The sequence below is a fragment of the Crassostrea angulata genome, chromosome 2 (assembly GCF_025612915.1).
Source record: "Crassostrea angulata isolate pt1a10 chromosome 2, ASM2561291v2, whole genome shotgun sequence".
NCBI classification, from domain to species: domain Eukaryota; kingdom Metazoa; phylum Mollusca; class Bivalvia; order Ostreida; family Ostreidae; genus Magallana; species Magallana angulata.
This window is the reverse complement of record NC_069112.1, coordinates 73130682-73145326: the sequence shown is the minus strand read 5'-3', so window position 1 is coordinate 73145326 and position 14645 is coordinate 73130682.

The following is a 14645-nucleotide window of genomic DNA, read 5'->3' as shown; positions in this document are numbered from 1 at the left end:
CGGAAGTACTTGAATATAGCCTTGTAGATGATATCAAATATGTTTGCTAAGCACGTAGTATGATTTACAAGTCACTTCCTGGTAAAAAAAATGTAGTTTTATACAGTAAATACACGCTGCATGTAATGAGTAGTACATCATTGCTTTGATAGAGATTATGATCATTAATCATTCTTTCGACAATTCTAGTTATATTCAGTTTGCTAATATTTAATAAATACGCCAAAATAATGGTATTAATGTCTGTTTCATGAATATGCAGTTCAAAAATTATGTTGGAAATTTCTAATTAATTTAAATTGCCTAAAGTCTCTGTTGTAAAATTCGTCAATGGGTTGCACAATGAAACTTCGGACATTAGTACGATCATTCCATATTTGCCGCAATATTATTCGTCTTTTAATGAAATGAAATATTATCTCAACTCTGATTTGACCATGTAAATTATTTTTGGTTTATATGACGAAAAGATTTTTGACCTATAAATAGATAGTTTGATGAGCGTTTTCCCTGTTGTAGGCGTAAAAGAGTAACGCTTACATAGATTAATAATTACCAATTTTAATTGTTCTATTGGTGAGTTGTTTGCATTGGTAATATAGCACAAACATTTGTTTCGCTACTAAAAACGAAGTAACGGCTAAAACTAACGTCTTGTTGAGTATAAAAACTTTATAAATTTGCCAAGGTCGGTTCTTAATTTTTCGATATCTGAAATTTTAAACACAAATTTACATATATAGCATATTACGTTTTTATAACCTTAGCGGATAATTACATGTACATAGGCGGTCATTCTTTTTTATATTTTTTTCGGGGGGGGGAGGGGGGGGGGGGAGGGAGTTATATTGAATACTCTCGAGTTTAATGAAAAAATAATTTTAAGGTCATCAAATTAGAAATAAGAACATTTTTATATCACATGGTTTTAAAAACTGAACAAACTTGCATTAGTATATGTTTCACACCGCTTGTTATATGTAAAATGACAATAAAAAACTGTCATGTGACATGTGTATTTTTACTTTTCATATCTTTAAAAAATGCAAATACAAACAATAGAAATAACCATCTAATCAAATTGTAGAAAGTCGATATCGATCTAACATTTGTGAAATCAGGTGTTAAAAATAGTCCTTATTGTTCCAGAAATAAATAATATCATGAGAGAGAGAGAGAGAGAGAGAGAGAGAGAGAGAGAGAGAGAGAGAGAGAGAGAGAGAGTTTTCCAGCCAGTGAGCATATAATAACTAATGATGCTTACAACATACCAATACACTGCATTTGGAGACTGAGTTTCCTAAAGAAATGCATATTAATAACACCGCAATTAATTGTATTAGTTTACAAGTGTGTTTATTAACAAGTTTTACTTCATTGCCGTGTCTTCGGCGTTGGTTAACATCGAAGATCTCTTATGCACTTGAAATATAATAAAACAGGGAAATCTACTTCACAAGATGTTAAGTACAACTTGGAAGTTTAAAATTGACTTGTTATTTTTAGTTAATCAATGGCGAAGATACAGTGGACTCTCTACCAAAAAAAAAAAAATAATTAAGTAATGTTGAATTTTATATATACGTAAATAAAATATCAATATAGAATAAGACCTCTGAAAAAATATTTATGAACAAAATGTAAATAACGACATTTATTTAGAGGTTACGTTACTTTAGTCCTTTCTGTCAACAAATATATCGTGTTCTGTTTAACTTGAATTTATACAACGTTATAACCACATTCAACCAGCAATATACCATGTTTGCCTGTGCTCTTTGTCATGATAGCTAATATGAAATTTTTGTGTCGAGTATTGTTTACATGGAGTATTCATTTTGACATGTTTATATAAAAGATATTCACATTTTGTAAAATGGAATATATTTTTTCCCCTCTTTTCAAATAATTTAAAATCCACATTCTAAACACTGTCAAAGTCTATATCCAACAACACTGTTGGTTCTGCTTTATTTAACTTCCTTATCACTCAAAATATCAATAATAAGTACATCATTAAGTTCCAGAGAATCTAATAAGTGTGTATGTAGTGGTTTTGAAAATGTTTTATGGAGTATTATATGTGTAAATATTACAATAAGTCTTTTACTGCTTGAGAAACGCAAAAGTAAATAGAACGAAATAATAAGAATTGATACGTATGTGTCTTTAAAGGAATTTGGATTAACTTCGACTCGAATATAAAGCAGTCTGCCAGAATAGTTAACACATTTACGTTCCAAAACTCCTAGGTAAACATTTGTTTCAATTCATGGATGATTTCACTCTTTACTAATATGCTGATGTGTTAACATACTTTCACTGTAGAAAAAAAATTGTTACTATCTACAAAATATTTTTTAAATAAGCCACAATCCCGAACCACTGCAGGCACTAGGATAAAAAGGTACTGTTATCGTTTATTGTCGTTACTTGTCTTTCTAAGTTTAAATTTTTCAACTAAAACAGTTTCATGGTTCTCGAATGGTATCTTGTTCAAGTGAATTATCATTTTTTTTCAATGACATCAGTAAATATTGCATAACTTTTATTCTCTAGATGATTCCATAGAGACATGGAAAGCAATTCAAAAGTTGACTTTTTTTCATGTTAGTCATTTTACATCAAATAAATATTTTAGTATAAACCTTACAAATGACATATGTAACTGTAACTGAACAGAAGCATACAGCTTCTGGTGAAATTTTCGTAAAACTTAGGTAGCTGTTTTGGAATAAATGATATCCTACTGACATTTTTGAAAATGTAAATGTGTTCAAGCTATTTTGTTAGTTTTGTCCTTACATGTACCACCGGTGTGCACAGGGCGTATTTCAAAAACTGTTGTTTTTTTTTTGTCATTCTGCATAAGATTTATATATTACTATACAATCTAACATTAGTCTTCTAAACGATGTTAAAAATTATTCTTAAAAAGTATATTTACGATGAGATATTTCAAATATTTCTGGTAGTTTTTTTTTTATGTTTTTTTCAAATTTATTCTGCTTCATTTTATCGACTGCCACTTTTGGTTCTCACAAGAAGGGTTCAAACAAATCTGTGTTTTTTTACAATAGTTACAACATTTGTCTTGGACAGATTTTGTATGTTAAACAGTTATATACACTGAGAAAATGTACCAAAACTGCAAAATTTCGTATTCATTGTGCACTTCCGTTTGTCCACGGTTTTCTCACCGAGATCTCAAAAACGATGAGGACATTTGAAGGATAATAGATCTTTGTATCCAAATGTGTTTAAACTATATTTTGTTTGAATTCTCATAACTTCCAGTCCTCACAGGGAATTCAAGGAATGATTTTTTTTTCATATTGCTTCTTTAACATAGCAGTAAGCTCTGAAAATCTGAAAATAGATTTCTTTTACAGTACAATTTATAACCATGATTTTTTTTTCTACATGAAAAAGAAATTTAACTCAGACAATTGCATGCATATAAAAAAGAATACCTAACAAAGGTATTTTTTACCTTATGTTTTTCTTGTCTGTCAATACCTTGCCTCGTTTTTGAAATTGTCCATACATAGAGCTTGCCCTTGCGAACAAACTATGATACAAAAACTCAATATACAGGTGTTGATTGTGTATTGCTACATTAAGAAAAGTTGATGTTATAAGAATTGAAGTCATCATGTTCATCATCACTGGTGTTAAGTTGTCATTAGTGTTACTTTAAAGTTAATTATCTAAATATAGAACAGATAAATTACGCTCTGTGGTATATTTTACTTCAAGTTCACTTGGATATATCAAGTCGACGTCAGAATGGAAATAACAATTCTTGATTTAAAATACGTCGTCTATATACCTAAATGACTAGTTGAAGATTACAACAATGTTATTACTTGTAACAAAACTAACTGATATGGAAGTGACACTTTTTTCATCAAAACGATTAGAATAAACTTTTTAAATCAACAACTTGATATTTTGTTGGATGAGGCCCTGTAAAGGTAAGAAGCAAACGTTTTTGAGAAATGGTGAGTTGGAAGGATGTCCAATGTGAAAATCTTAAGTAAGCAGAAGATTAAGTTCACCCTAATTTAATCGAAACAAGCAGCCGTCTGAGCCGAATTTTGAACTATATTTAACAATTTACTTAGAGAAGAACAAGTTCATAACTCAGAGGAAACTTTGAGGAATATCGTCAACATGATTAATCGTGAATTCGTTCATGTACATCGCTGAAGATACGTTACTATTTTAAAAATATTTGGGTTAAAATTACGCCATGTTAATTCGAATTTTCTCATATAGTTGACTATAAATCGCCAGATCTTAGCTACGTTTCATTTTCAATATGAAACATAAATTTGCATACATCAATTGTCGAAATGCGTAATGTATGTCACTGGATAAAGAGAATTTATAAAACTATATTGCTATATTGCTAAAGTTAAACACGTTTGTGCTGTGATTTCGCTAGTAATGGGAGGAATATTGTTCAACCACGTAAATTTACCCATCCCCCATGGATATACGTGGATGGGGATAGGAATAAACGAAATGAATTAATTCAAGGAGTTCTTTAACAAGTTTAACTATGTAACAATAATTTAACTATGTAACAATAAATACCCTCAGTCGTTCATATTCGATAACAACTTTTGCTATAGACTTAAGACATATACATCGATATAGAGAATGGAATAGAAATAATCTCTATACTTTATGTCAATCACTACCAAGAATGTTAAATATAAATCGGATTTAGAATTATAAACAAGTACAGAAAAAGAAACCAAATATTCTTTTTTTTGTGTCCTTTCTCCCCTAAAACAAAGTTTTCTCTTTGTAGTTTTTTGACTATTCGAAAACTATAGAATGAACACTTCTTTAAAGATATAGATGTCTTTTCCTATTAGCTTTTCATTCAATACATGCTATCTAATTTGTTGTAAAATTTACTGTATACTATCACCAATTATCTATGTTTAATATTCAATACTTTTTTGTTAAATTTTAGAAAATAAAGCTGCCCAAACGAGTTTGACTGTCGTATTCTCCATCTTGTTTTCCGTAATTGGACTGGTATTGATGATGGCGGCAATATTTGTTTTCTTCAAAATAATAAAGAAACGTTTCAACCACAACGGGAAACGTGACGTCAACGACAAGGACATTAAACTCAGAAGTCATGGAGTGGTTCACTACGACGAATTACATGTGAGGGATCCAGAGGAGACTTATACAACTCTAAAAAAACAGAAGAGGAAACTCCGTATGAGGAAATATAAAACATCTAAAACAAATACTTAAAGAGTTAGTTGATTGTTAATGCTTCTTTTAGAACAAAATTCAATAATCAGTGACAATGCTGCTTGTATTTGTGGAGTTTTGTGCTACTCGTTTTTGTACTAGAGCAGAACAATATCATGAAGATCACCGCTGTGTAAGAGATAGATACACCTACATATATAATGGACGATGCTATCGCCTGGGATTTAGAAAAAATACATTTTGAAACACAAATACAAGCTTTCCTGATAGAAGTTTTTTGTTTTATAAACAAACACAATTTTTTTAATGTTTATCGATGTATAAGCTTTATATTTATTGGATTTATATTAAGACGGGGTTACCTTTAGTGTATGCTTAGAACGTAATTATAGTTAATGAAAATGATAATAACACATTGCATGCATTATTTATATCACAGTTCTACCATGTACATATCTCGTATAAATCTCCGTAAAAAGTAAAAACCAAAAATAGGTATAAAGTTATTTTAACTTCGGCAATCTGAATTATAAATAATTCAAACCAAAACGATTGATATTTTAAACTGCGGAGTTAAAAACAATGTATTCGTAAAAATGTTGATGAGCAGTAGTGTATCAGCGGAATAAATTATGAGCAGTGGAATAAAACTCAAATTATCATACGACAAGAATTGTTCAAATTAAACATAATCATTCTTAAATAACTTTTCTGCAATAAACACTTTTAAAGTGACTGCAAGAGGCACCAAATCAAATTAAATGAGAACATTTCTATGTTGCACAAGTTAAAGAACTTGAAAGAGATACGAACAACGCAAACTGTTAGACTTCTCATCTAAATATTGGATATTAATGTTTCCTGTTACTTAGCGTTTATAAATGTTTGTTGTATACTGTGTAGGAATAACTCTCCTAACATTTTATTCGTAGGATATATCCGGACAGAAATTGAGGTCATATTTATGTCAAGGAAATCACATCCGGTGAAACGTTTTCACATAATACTTTCTTGTTATATAGTTTTTATACACTGCACTCTCTCACTCGTGTCCAAAGTCAAACATTCCCGCAAATGGACAACAACAAATTAAAAGTACAAAGATCATTTTTTTTCCGTCATTCAAAATTATTCGGAATCCCCTTTTCATCAATCAAGTACACTGAGAGGATTTCGGGAGCACATTTTTTGTCGAACAAATAAATTATTTTTGTAGACAACCTTTCGATTTCTAGCAACATCAACGAGAAACAGAAATCGTTTTGCTGCTGCATTTACCCGCTGCCCGGAAGTACTTGAATATAGCCTTGTAGATGAAATCAAATATGTTTGCTGTGCACGTAGTATGGTTTACAAGTCACTTCCTGGTAAAAAAAAAATGTAGTTTTATACAGTAAATGCACGCTGCATGTAATGAGTAGTACATCATTGCTTTGATAGAGATCATGATCATTAATCATTCTTTCGACAATTCTAGTTATATTCAGTTTGCTAATATTTAATAAATACGCCAAAATAATGGTATTTATGTCTGTTTCATGTATATGCAGTTCAAAAAATAATGTTGGAAATTTCTAATTAATTTTAACTGTCTAAAGTCTCTGTTTGTAAAATTCGTCAATGGGTTGCACAATGAAACTTCGGACATTAGTACGATCATTCCATATTTGCCGTAATATTATTCGTTTTTTAATGAAATGAAATATTATCTCAGCTCTGATTTGCCCCTGTAAATTATTTTTGGTTTATATGACGAAAAGATTTTTGATCTATAAATAAATAGTTTGATGAGCGCTTTCCCTGTTGTAGGCGTAAAAGAGTAACGTTTACATAGATTAATAATTACCAATTTTAATTGTTCTATTGGTGAGTTGTTTACATTGGTAATATAGCACAAACATTTGTTTCGCTACTTAAAACGAGGTAACGGCTAAAACTAACGTCTTGTTGAGTATAAAAACTTTATAAATTTGCCAAGGTCGGTTCTTAATTTTTCGATATCTGAAATTTTAAACACAAATTTACATATATAGCATATTACGTTTTTATAACCTTAGCGGGTAATTACATGTACACGGGCGGTCATTCTTTTTTATATTTTTTTCGGGGGGGGGGGGGGGGAAGGGGGGAGGGAGGGAGGGAGTTATGTGGAATATTCTCGAGTTCAATGAAAAGATTATCTTAAGGTCATCAAATTAGAAATAAGAACATTTTTATATCACATGGTTTTAAAAACTGAACAAACTTGCATTAGTATATGTTTCACACCGCTTGTTATATGTAAAATGACAATAACAAACTGTCATGTGACATGTGTATTTTTACTTTTCATATCTTTAAAAAATGCAAATACAAACAATAGAAATAACCATCTAATCAAATTGTAGAAAGTCGATATCGATCTAACATTTGTGAAATCAGGTGTTAAAAATAGTCCTAATTGTTCCATAAATTAATAATATCATGAGAGAAAGAGAGGAATAGAGAGAGAGAGATAGAGAGAGAGAGTGAGAGAGAGAGATAGAGTTTTCCAGCCAGTGAGCATATAATAACTAATGATGCTTACAACATACCAATACACTGCATTTGAAGACTGAGTTTCCTAAAGAAATGCATATTAATAACACCGCAATTAATTGTATTAGTTTAAAAGTGTGTTTATGAGCAAGTTTTACTTCATTGCCGTGTCCTCTGCGTTAGTTAACATCGAAGATCTCTTATGCACTTGAAATATAATAAAACAGGGAAATCTACTTCACAAGATGTTAAGTACAACTTGGAAGTTTAAAATTGACTTGTTATTTTTAGTTAAATTAATGGCGAAGATACAGTGGACTCTCTACCAAAAAAAAATAATTAAGTAATGTTGAATTTTATATATACATAAATAAAATATCAATATAGAATAAGATCTCTGGAAAAAAAATATTTATGAACAAAATGTAAATAACAACATTCCAAATTTATTTAGAGGTTACGTTACTTTAGTCCTTTCTGTCAACAAATATATCGTGTTCTGTATAACTTAAATTTATACAACATTATAACCACATTTAAACCAGCAATATACCATGTTTGCCTGTGCTCTATGTCATGATAGCTAATATGAAATTTTTGTGTCGAGTATTGTTTAAATGGAGCATGCATTTTGACATGTTTATAACGCGTTCCAAAATAAAAACAGAAAATCTTTTTGTCTGTTTTGAACGTTTTACCTCATAAAAGCACAAATATAAGCAAATCAAGACAGTTTAAGCTTTATTTTCCGCATAACACATCATAACACGTAACAAGAAATCAAGAAACTCTTCAGAATAGAAATTTACCCCCAAAAACTAACCAAGCTTCTCTGTATACATAATATGAAATTAAGAATTTTTAAGGGGGATATTAGGAGAATAAACAGTCAAAGACAAATGCAAAAACAGTTACTGGTGAAAGTGAAGCTTTGACATATCCTAAAAATTATACAGAATATATTTAAATTCTATTTACAATAAATTGTTATTTTCAAGAAAAAAATCTAATCGTTTTTTACAAAGTAAATTTACCCCCAAATACAATGCAGTTTATGCAAGCGATTAATCTGAGTAAAGTTCGACAATGGATTATATGTTACACTGTTCGGGCAAATTTACCCCCAAGATAAAACATCGTCTTTACAAATTTTCAACCTTAAAATCTATACAGGTATGCATATCTGTTGCAATTCTTTGGGGGTAAATTTCCCCCAGAACAAGACGACATCAATACAAAGTCGACGCGATATAGATATACAGAAAGTGACTGTGTTGCAATATCTTTGGGGTAAATTTCCCACAACACGACATCTATACGATCTCAAAGCCTTAAGTTTACAAATAAACAGAAAATAACTGTGTTGAAATTCATTGGGGTAAATTTCCTCCAACACAAGACATCAACCTTACAAATTTGAAGACTTAATGATAAACAAAAAAATGACTGTGTTACAATTCCTTGGAGTAAATATCCTCCAACACAAGACGCATCTTTACAAAGACAATGCCTTACAAAAAAAGTTCTGTGTTACAATTCTTTGGAGTAAATTTCCTCCAACACAAGACGCATCTTTACAAAGTCAAAGCCGTAAATTAATTCCTAAAAAAGACTGTGTTTCAATTCTTTGGAGTAAATTTCCTCCAACACAAGACCGCATCTTTACAAAGTCAGAGCCTTAAAAAAATGTCCGTGTTACAATTCTTTGGAGTAAATTTCCTCCAATACAAGACGCATCTTTACAAAGTAAAAGCCTTAAAAAAATTACTGTGTTAAAATTCTTTGGAGTAAATTTCCTCCAACACAAGACCTCATCTTTACAAAGATCTTTACATCTGTGTTAACATCCTTTGGAGTAAATTTCCTCCAACACAAGACCGCATCTTTACAAAGTCAAAGTCTTAAAAAAGTTTCTGTGTTACAATTCTTTGGAGTAAATTTCCTCCAACACAAGACGCATCTTTACAAAGTCAAAGCCGTAAATTAAAACCCTAAAAATGACTGTGTTTCAATTCTTTGGCGTAAATTTCCTCCAACACAAAACCGCATCTTTACAAAGTCAGAGCCTTAAAAAAATGTCCGTGTTACAATTCTTTGGAGTAAATTTCCTCCAGCACAAGACGCATCTTTACAAAGTCAAAGCCTTAAAAAAAATTCTGTGTTAAAATTCTTTGGAGTAAATTTCCTCCAACACAAGACCGCATCTTTACAAAGTCAAAGCCTTAAAAAAGTTTTTGTGTTACAATTCTTTGGAGTAAATTTCCTCCAACACAAGACCGCATCTTTACAAAGTTAAAGCCTTACAATTCTTTGGAGTAAATTTCCTCCAACACAAGACCGCATCTTTACAAAGTCAGAGCCTTAAAAAAATGTCCGTGTTATAATTCTTTGGAGTAAATTTCCTCCAACACAAGACGCTTCTGTACAAACTCAAAGCCTTAAAAAAGTTTCTGTCTTACAATTCTTTGGAGTAAATTTCCTCCAACACAAGACGACATCTTTAGAAAGTCGAAGCGATAAAAACAAACAGAGAATGATTGTGTTGTAATTGCTTTGGGGGTAAATTTCCCCCAATATAAGACGACATCTTTACAAATTTTAGGACAATAATAAACAAAAAAATGTGTGTGTTGCAATTCTTTGGGGGTAAATTTCTCCCAACACAAGACGACATCTTTACAAAGTCGAAGCATTAGAAATAAACAAAAAATGACTTTGCTGCAATTCTTTCATGCAGTCTCATGACAATGCGGACAGTCAACTTATTTACACTGGTCGTCTTATCAAAGACTGTTTTGGAATGCTTTAACTATACTTTGAATAAGTGTAGTATTTATTTATTTTCTTTAATCGCTAAAAAGCTACATATTCTGTTTAACGATAATTTGGAGGGATGATCGCATTATTAATCAAAATTTAGCTAGGAAGCCTTTATGTAATTTCTGGCATTTCGGGTACATTGGTTCCTGTGAGGATTTAAAGACCTACACGCCAAGCTTTCACAATCGTACTTTTTTGCGACACTCGGGAAAATATATAGCGTATAGAATAAGATCTCTCGAGAGTAACGTTTGATGCCTATATAAACTTATATTGTCTTCCTATTCAAATTCCTCGAAAAATATCCACCCTGACGCGCTGATATGTTTTCACGAAAGTTGTTGCCAATAAATCCTTCCAACACATCCAGTCAGTATCTCATGAATATTCCATGTCTGATATACATGTAGGTGTTCAACATATAGTCTTTATAACTGGTCCTGATACACAAAGGTTGGGTCTCATTTTATCCGAAGTAACATGTGTTCCCCACTTCAAACCAATCCATTGTTTATTCAGCTACATGTACCTGATGAATAATTAAGATAAAAATTGACTATAATAGTGGATAGTTTGTATTTGTATCTGAGGAAAAGAAATATTGTATATTTTGTTTTAGATTTAGTTACTTTTAGAACACAATCAGAATATAAGATTTAATAATTTCACATGACTTGATTTTTTTTTATTGCTTATTAACTTTTTTCTGTTGAAAACACTTATTTTCAAAGATTTGTGGCAAATCAATATGGGGATGGGGGGGGGGGGGGGTTGGATGGGGCTCTATACAAGTTGACAAACATACAAAGAATCATTTGATTAAAACTATTCGAAATTCTAAGCATAATTATTTATTTGAAACTGCAACAAATTAATGTGCGTTGTGTATGATGGATCGATGTATCAAATTGTATTCAAATGTATGATGATTTGAATTTCCGCGGCCGGTTGGCTATTATCTTACTTTAAAATTATTCAAAATTATTCATATCAAGGTGGACTTGTCTTTTTTTCGTTTATTATATAAGGGTATACACACTATCTCCAGCTTTTTCCTCATATCTCAAATAATAAATATATTAACAGGTTTTTTTCTAGAATAATATCCTTCATTCTTTGTTTATTGAAAGCTGAAGAAAATAGCTGCCATATCGAAGTATTTTTACAGCTTTGAAAACTAAACGGCTGCATAGGCGCTCCCCAGCTAATTTTGTAAATGAAGAGTGATATCTATTTATGTATCTTTACCCTCTATACTATAAAATCAATAGTACAGAGGGTAGACATATATAAATAGATACCGTTCGTCATTTACAAAATAAGTGGGGGAGCGGTTACATTTTTGCAGCCGTTTAGATCTTATAAAGCGTTATTCCGAAAGCGTAAACAACGCTTAGAAATATTTATTTGTTATGATGTAAGATTTATTATATTTTCTAACGAGCGCTTTAAAATAATTTACCTGCAAGCTTTTAATCAAACTGACAACGGTTTTGTTCTAGTTCGAGTTTCAATTAAAAGTTCCTCCGAATTTAACATCCGCTGTTTTAACAAGTGCGCACATACATGTACATGTATAGTAATAACCTTAAAGCGGGAACAAGGGTGAGAAGTATTTTAGATAATATTCAGTTACGCTGTTTGTACACAAATATCAGGCTACATCGGTGTTTTTGTTTCAATAAGGCACTGTGGGGGAGGGGGGTGGGCACCCAGCAGACATTTTAAAAAAAAAATTAACATATAAAAAATGAAACTGAAAGTAAAAGGAATACTACGCATCCCCCCCCCCCCCCCGCTCCCCCTCCCCACGGTGCTTATCAATACATCTACAACTTTCACGTTGAATGTGTGCAAGTGGGTGTCTAGAATTAATTTAAAACCCATTTTCGCTTATCCTAAAAATTCTTATCCGAGGTGATGGGGTGCTTTTGGTGGGATAACCACGGTGCATATATAAATTTAAAAGTAGTTTTTGAATGTCACTGTTTAGATTAACAAGGACTGGTATATCTCAAAAATTATAAGTATATTTTAAATAAATTTAATTTATAATAATTTATTAATAAAAACACGGATTTGAATTCTCAAACTGGGAATAATGGGCCATGTTTTTGTTGAAACAAAATCAAGCCCTCGAGTTCATGTACATTGCATAATGACAGTTTAATATAAAATAAAGATATACATGTATGAATGGGGTGGATTCCCTTATTTCAAGTTTTAAATGTTTTCTATTATGCGAGGTATTCTGAAAGTACAACATAAAGTTTTAAATAGATACCTTTATCGCTGTTCCACTTCACTGTATACTTCCTCCAAAACAATTTGGCCGACTTTTCTGTAAGCTTGCAGATCGCATTTTATCACTATTCTTATGAGAGATAATTCCCACAGCGGTGGGTCTGAATTATATGCTTCACGGCATTGATAAAATACAGATTAACTTTTCCTAAAACTTGCAACGACGTACACTGATTTTGGGATTCATTCACGGTCATTGTCTTCGCACTTCTGATGTATCGCTATGCAATGTATAAAACATCAGGATATGAAATGACCCTACAATCATCATCAGCAATATATATCAACTTTATTCAAAATTTAAAGACGATATATAATGTACAGTAATAGCTAATTTGTGATTTGATTAATGTAACCGGCCTCCTATATACTCCCTGTAGAAAAATAATAGGAGCTAATTCGTTGAGAATATCATTTTTTTTTCGGGAGGGGGGTCCTACATGTTTTTTGCTATACTAGTATGTAAATTAGGTACTGAAAGTGGTTGTGACAACCTCTATCAATATCTATTCTAAAGATAGAAATATTTTGTGATACAGTTTGTTTTTCGAGCTACATAATCTTTCTATGATACATGTACCAACAACCTATCATATAAACCATATTATAAACATATTTTGCAACTAAATCTGGTATCTGATACCAAACATGGCTGTTATGTTACATGTTTTGCAACCAAGTTGTGAAAACCCCAATTAACTGTATACTTTTGGGTGTTTAACTGCATGTCATTGTGTACATGTGGATATTATATATTTGGAATGGATGCATTTGTATTCGTCAAAGGTGTTTCATCTTAAATTATATTCAAAAGAGACATACCTATAAAAAGAAGCATGAACAGGGTACAAAGTTTTGAATGAAGCTGAAATTTACTGTTACACACCATGACTGACCATGGGTTTTGACCTATTAGAACTTTGTGACTTGAAAGAAATTAAAATATCATGACATTTTTTAAACTTGTAAGCGCATAATTAAGATGCGCCGTTTACCGCATGTCAGGTATAATCACATTAACTCGAAATCTTAAAGGCAAATACAATGTATAACTTCTTTAAGATGTATATACATTATAACATTCTAAATCTGTCTTTCTTCATTGGTCGCTAATCACGCATTTAAAGAATTATAAACGTGTATTTTTGCAAAGACTCCTACGATGCTTTGAATAAATTGTTGCCTTTACGAAAACCATTCTTAGGCCCTGTCGCATTGTCCCGATTTACACTACAATTTCTTACAAATTACAATTACAAAATTTTAAAGTCGAAATTTTCGCCAGGCCAACTTGCGATAAATCTGAGACACTGTTTTTTTTTTCAAATCTTGAAAGAAAGATCTATATTTATAACAGGAGAAGTCGTGGCGATTTACGTTCTACGCACAGATATCTTGCTATATATGAGTAGGTAGATAAAAGACAATTATATTAATTTTGCTAACGATCAGACAAACACTGGAACTAACACAGAATATACAAGATATACACACATGAGTTTAATGCATGCCATGAGCAGGTGCCCGAGGCAATATTGAAAATATATTAGAGTTCTGAAATTGTCACGAATTGCTTCAACTGAAAACGTTCGTTATATAAATCAATAAGTAAAAATTTATTGTAGAAAGTAACAAACAATATCAAAAGTTTTAACACAACATGTTGTTACATGTAGTGAGACAGGTACCCGAAGCAATGTTTGAAGTATTTTACAATTTTGAAATAAGATGTTTATTACGGGGCGCTCTTTCCCGTACAT